This window comes from Pezoporus flaviventris, unplaced genomic scaffold, assembly GCF_033815535.1.
Source record: "Pezoporus flaviventris isolate CSIRO_AGI_PZ_B2104156 unplaced genomic scaffold, CSIRO_AGI_Pfla_v1 ptg000029l, whole genome shotgun sequence".
Lineage (NCBI taxonomy): Eukaryota > Metazoa > Chordata > Aves > Psittaciformes > Psittacidae > Pezoporus > Pezoporus flaviventris.
This window is the reverse complement of record NW_026892577.1, coordinates 5,384,077-5,390,769: the sequence shown is the minus strand read 5'-3', so window position 1 is coordinate 5,390,769 and position 6,693 is coordinate 5,384,077.

The following is a 6,693-nucleotide window of genomic DNA, read 5'->3' as shown; positions in this document are numbered from 1 at the left end:
CTTCCTCCGCCAGTGCCAGTGCATGGGTGGCACTTCAAATAACACAAGTTTGCCAGATGAAACGGGCTTTATGGATAAACTGAGGAATTTCCTTCACTATTCCTTTGTCTAACACATCTCAGACTCCTCCTCATTGGGGAGCTGGCAGCTGTGGACTAAGGCGGCTTCTCACACAAGGAAAGGGAGACCTAGAAAGTACTCCTGAGTTACAGCTGCCCTGCAGGCCATAACCCAAACTCTGCTAGAAGTCTGTCAGCCTGTTTGTGTCAATAAATGTGTAGCCTATTTATACTCACCCAGAGCACAAGTGTGGTGAACATAGGGTTTAGCTTTGTAGCTCCATTGCATTGTGCAGCGTTTGGTCTCAGAGGAGAGCTGAGTCCATGTAGAAACATGGCAATGTGGTGCCAGGCCAAGGGCTGGAGGAATGCTTCTGCATTCAGCCCTGCCAGGGTCTGCAAGGCTGTGTGGTCTGCAGTGTTCTCCCATTTTGCAACAGGAAATCAAACCTCCTTCCTTGACCTAGTCTGGTACTTGGTCACTAGCCTGTCTTCTCAGTGTCATTGAAACTGTGGCTGGCATGCATGTCCTCAGCCTCCTTTATACCAGTCTCTTGTCTCCAGCTTCCCAAACGGCGCTGCTCCTGGGTTCCTCTACACTGGAAACAAAAGCCAAACCCTGCCCTGGGTTTGCACTGCAGCATGGCTGGGGCAGAGTGTGCAGAGATGACAGCAAGGAATCATGGAGAAGTCCTGTGTCTGCTTGCCGCACAACAAACCATAGTGTCTTCTTTCTGTGGAGATGGGAAAGTTCAAATGGAACTTTCTCCCAAACCATCAATCCCAAACTCTACGGGAGGAGTGAGTGCGTATCAGGAGTAGTTTTAGATGCCAGCTTGGTGGCATCCCCCAATGAGGAACCTATTGGCCATGGTAGGTAGGTTGCAGCTCTCCGGTGTCTCTGCTGCACTGTGTCTGCTTTTGCAAACATCCTAAATGTGAGCTATAAGACTTTCTGACTGTGAGGACTCAAACAAATTTATTCAAAGGACTGGGTACACCCCCTTTAAGAGAGCTGCCAGGGTCAGTGTCTGCAGCGTGGGGAATGGAGCTCAGTATAAATGATCCTTGGACTCACTGTTTGTAAGAACAATTGCAAAGTAAGGGGAATACAGCCCAGGCTGCTGTGACCTGCACCAGCCTCTGCACAGAACCCAGAGCACGGCAAAGCCCTTATTGGATAGTTACAGCTGTCACTGTAGGTGTCACCTCGTGGTTTTTCTCTTACTGTGCAATAGAAAGAAGTGATAATCAAGGCTTGCATCGCTACCCATGAAGTTAAATGCAGCACAAGCTGCCAAGCTCACACATGTGGTCTGCGGGGCCTTGGAAAGAGAAGTCTTATCTCTCCCATAGGACTTGGCTCCCACATGGGATCTCCATCCCCGGAGAAGCCCAGAACAGCCCTTCCAGGCCCTCTTTTCCCCCTTTCCCCACGGCTATTTCTGATGTCACCCATGTTCTCAGGACATAGGTCACTCTCAAGTCACATTTGACCTCATAGCAGCCTTCCAGTATCAGAAGGGGGGCTATAGGGCTGCTGGGGAGGGATCATTCATTAGGGACTGTAGTGATAGGACAAGGGGTAATGGGTTAAAACTTAAACAGGGGAAGTTTAGACTGGATATAAGGAGGAAATTCTTTACTGTGAGGGTGGTGAGGCACTGGAATGGGTTGTCCAATGAAGTTGTGAATGCTCCATTCCTGGTGGTGTTCAAGGCCAGGTTGGACAGAGTCTTGGGAGACATGGTTTAGTGTGAGGTGTCCCTGCCCATGGCAGGGGGGTTGGAACTTGATGACCTTAAGGTCCTTTCCAACCCTAACTATTCTATGGTTCTATGATTCTGTGACACTGTTCTGGGGAAGGGACATCTCCCTGCTCACCACCAAGGCACACCACAAGTGTGCAAAGCTGACCCAAGCCTTTGGCTTGAGGAACCATGCAGTTCAGCTGATGCCATGGACCAGCACCCAGCGTGCTCACACTCGCATGCCACGCGCAGCTCATCCTGTCCCTGTACTGCACTCTTGAGTAATGGGGCCCGACACGTGTGTTTTTCCAGAGCACAATCTCTTCAGATCAAATTAATTCTGTGATTTCCATCTGCTTCCTCCCCTGCATAAATGATGAAGACTTCCTGAAGCTAACGGCCAAGCTTGCTCCAAGGTGGGACATTACAGTTAATCCTTTGTTCTTTGGTACTCTCAGCAGCCTGATGGCTCTGGGTGCTACTTCTCCCTTTTCGCCTGCAGACCCGTAAGTCCCAAAGCTGCAGGCAAAGAGGATGAAGAGTAGGGCGAGGAAGAGTATGAAGTGACTTGTCTGTGGGTTTGAGCCTGCCTGGAGGCTCACAATGAAAGGTCTTTGCCTGTTGAGTTGTTGCCTGGGGACCATCACAAATGGCCTCATGTGAACCTGCAGCTGCACCCCACTGCCCTGGTCCAAGGGTAACCCATGTTTCTGAGGACATGGTAACAGAAGGCTGTGTTTGGAAACACCAGACAACCTCTCCTTTCCAATCTGAGGGGGTGCTGTTGAATGGGATGTTTGTATTTGAGCCCTAGCAACGCTGTGTCCTGTAGGTCCTCTTTGCATTAAGAGGAACTGAGATTCTGATGGGAACATCTTGTATTGTGCATGCATTTCCCCTCTCCTTTTTATCAGGGTTTGCATCATGTTGCTTATATTGAAGTCTAAAATACAGATGAAGCTGTGAAACATGAGTAATAAAAGCTGCTCATCAGTAGATACCCCAGAAGCACATCCTGTTAATAAAGGGCATTGGGTGAATAAAATGCCTTTTACTCCTTGACCAAGACATTTTTGCTTACTGCTTTCTAGCACAATATAGTGTTGGGCCTGAGCCAGCATATTTATACATTTGCATTTTCTCATGTCTAGTTCTATTAACTGAGTACATTGCTGCTATAAGCAGTGCTGGCACCCCAGAATGTTCATAGCCTATAAGAGGCATGAGCAGAAGTCTAGCAATCACATCCTGCATCTCTCTCCTACCTTCAATGCAACCACCAGTACATATCTTACAGGTATGACCTCTCCCCATCAGAGATCTTGAAGTCCTTGGTGAAGTGTATTCCTTCTTCTTTATAAAACCCTACTCACATCCTTACCCAGCTTTTTGTTGGATGCAGCACCCTGGTGCTGAGGTGCAGCTTTCCTTGCTCATTCTTCTCACCACGTGGGGTTCTAGGGGGTTTTAAGCGTGGAGGATTTAAACTACTTAGTTAAAAACATACACATCTGAGCGTGCAGTGCTTGCTTCAGTATCACTCCTCAGGAACAGTGCTGGAGGTTGCACTGAAGGTAGGAGAGAGATGCAGGATGTGATTTCTAGACTTCTGCTCATGCCTTTAGTAGGCTATGAACATTTTGTGGTGCCAGCATTGCTCACACCAGCAAAGCAGTCAGGTAATAGAACTAGACACGAGAAAATGCAAATGTAGATACACACATTGATGGCTTTGTTCAGGCCAAGGCCCTCTTTCTAACACTGGTTTTACTCATGTCTGCTTTGTGTCCTTCTCCTGCATGCAAGCTGAGGTCTACGTCCCTGTTACACAAGCGAACATTGTCGGTGTTTTCCTTCTTGATTGCCCTGTGTGTAATTTAGACTCCACCAGCAGCCTTTAGATTATGTCACTGCATTATTCTAACGGTGCTTTTCTTGGCTGCAGGTTTGCTTTTCTTGGCATTGCAGTCAGGGCATCTTTGCAGACATGTACACTCGCTGCACACTCCGCTTCTCCCTGTGTGCACCTTGCGCTTGCCTCTGCAAATCTGAACAGCAGAGTACTTGTTTCACAGTTCTTGGTCACAATGGCCAAAGCAATTTCTCTTCGCCTTTGATTTTCATACGTCAGGACTTATCCTGGATGAATGTTGTCCTTGTACTGCATGAAATCTTTAATGTTTCCTTTGTGGTTGGAACTAGATGATCTTAAGGTCCTTTCAAACCCTAACTATTCTGATTCTATAGCAGAGCCTAGAAGATCCAGGCAAGAATCGGGAAGAGTTTGTTCTGGTTCTGCACAGGCAAAATCCAATTCTCCTGTTCCCCAACTTCTGCTTTATCTTCACACGGGACAACAGAGGGACATGGACAGGAAAATGGGAGCATCAGGAAATGCTGATGAAGCATTACCCAGCGTGATAGATGTACGTGCTTGGCACTATTCATTTTCAGACCTTTGTCAGCAGCCGTGCAAAGGGATTTCAAAGGAGCAGTGAAGAATAACTAGGTACTTTGGAGTGGTTTTCATCACTGCCTGTCACATTTTCCTTGTCCTTCTCTGGATGCACACCTTCCCAACAGAACTCATCTAGGATTGTGTTTTGTATAGATAAGCCCATTCCTTACTCCTGGCAGTTCTGCTTTCAAGGTGTCTCCAGCTTCCCACAATAGTGCAGGGCTTTTGGTGGATTCATTTAAATCCTCACATTTTTCATCCCCAATACTATTATAACACAATTTGTCCTTTCTTGGAAGAGCTGACAGTCAAATCAGACATTTATAACTTGTCAGTAGAGACTTGTGGTTTCTGCTATTATCAGTTATATTTCTTGCCTGTGCTTTCTGTAAAACACAACCAAAGCAACCACCCCCCCAGCAACAATCTTTTTCTTCTCTAAACCCATCAGAAATCCTATGAAGTCCTTGAGTTAGAATCTACCTCTTTATTTTCTCTCCCCCCTGCCCATATAGCATTCCCTGCTCTTAGGTGCCACAGCATCACCCCTTGCACCCAGGACAAACTGTTACGCTCCACGTTTCCTACCACACAGAGTAAATTTGCCAGACTCTTGGCCTCCAGGAGCCTAGCAGCAAACTGGAAACACAAGGAGCATCTGCCCTCGTGGCTTCTTGTCATAAGATGTAAGAAGAAACAGGAACAAAACCTGTCCCCGTGATTATTCTGCAAGAAACAGGTACTGGAAGCACGAGGTTTAAATCAGAGATGGTGCCGATGGGATGATTGGTGTGGAAACACAATGTGAGTAATCCCAAAGCTGAGCAAGGTCTGGCAGGGGCATGGAGAAGAAAGAGGGGAAGGGAAAATTGATGGGACTGGGAGCTGCCATGGAGCCCAACGCAGAAGGATACTTCCCAAAAGAAATTTCCAAAGTAAACACATTCGTACAAACCATTTTTGTGCCACGTTTCCAAAGAAGGACAGACTTTTCTGTTTCCTTTTGACATATATCCACTCAAAAGTGCATGTTTTGGATGCCGTGGGGTGGACCAAGGAGAAATTAAGGTCATGCTGTCAGCTGTGCTCCAGACCTGGGCTTGCATTGAGCTGAGTTCATTCTACAGAGGAGGGGCTGTGACATGCCAAAAGCAAGTGGGGTTTGCTCCTGCGGGGTTTGCTCCTGTGCCAGGATGGCCTGTTTAAAAACTATTATGTATTTCTCCCCCCCCCGTCCCATCCCTTAGGCCTTCCCCAGGTAACCAGTTCCCAGCCCCTTCCTCTCCCCTATGCATTGGTTTTAAGCCTTTTCTGTGTCCTGCAGACGGGCAGCTCCCTAGAGCCTGAGAGCCTGAAGGAGCAGCGAGGGCTGAGATCAGGGCAAGGGAAAACACACATGGCTGCTTGCATCACTTGTTCTCAGTGTTTCTGCACACCACACTAACCTGAAACTGTGATTAATACTGCCCAGCCCAAGCTTTCCTTCCTCTAAAGCCCATCAAAGGCACAAACCCAAACTGAAACAGGGCATTTTTTTTCTCTAAGCATGTTGTTTTCATGCAATCAAGTCTTTCTTCAGGCCAAGCCTTAATGTGTCACGGACCAGCCCAGTTCCTCAATTCACAGTGAATCACAGGTACGGAAGTCCCACAAGTGAAAAGCGCATCGCAGGTGAAGGTCTGCTGCACCTTCTTGATAGAGCAAGCTGGGTTTTCTGGTTGTCTTCACAGCCTCAGCTAACAAAGCCAGGTCTGGGGCCAGACTGGCTCCTTTTCCCTCTTGTTTATACATCACTTTGAGGGTGCTGAGGCGCTGGCACAGGGTGCCCAGAGAAGCTGTGGCTGCCCCATCCCTGGCAGTGTTCAAGGCCAGGTTGGATGGAGCTTGGAGCAACCTGCTCTAGTGGAAGTTATTCCTGCCTGTGGCAGGGGGTTGGAACTGGAGGAGCTTTAAGGTTCCTTCCAACCCAAACCATTCTATGATTATGATATGAGGGGTCAGGACCTGCACTGACCTCCCTGACCGTTGGGTCTGGGCTTGTCACAAGGTCACTGCACATAGGATGGTGCCTGCCTGGGAGCTGCTCCTCCGTGCCCCCATCAGCACGGTGGGGATGGGGCGCCAGCACAGGAGCCTGCAAGGCTGCTCTGAGTCACCCTTTGGAAGGGCCCCACTTCCTTGCTGTCTGCTCCAAGGCTGCTTTCTTGGCAGAAGCCTCCCCCGGCAGTCAGTGCTAACCCCGCTGCTTTGGTTGGTCGGGTTGGGGTTTTTCCAGTGTTTGCTCTGATACACAATTAACGCAACGTAACTGCCTCCGTTTATTGCTCCCTAGAGATGCCTTTTTGGCTTGAATGGCCCGGCCATTGGGGACATTCCTATTGTTTCAGCTACCGCCAAAGCCAAGGAACGCTAAATGATGCTCTCC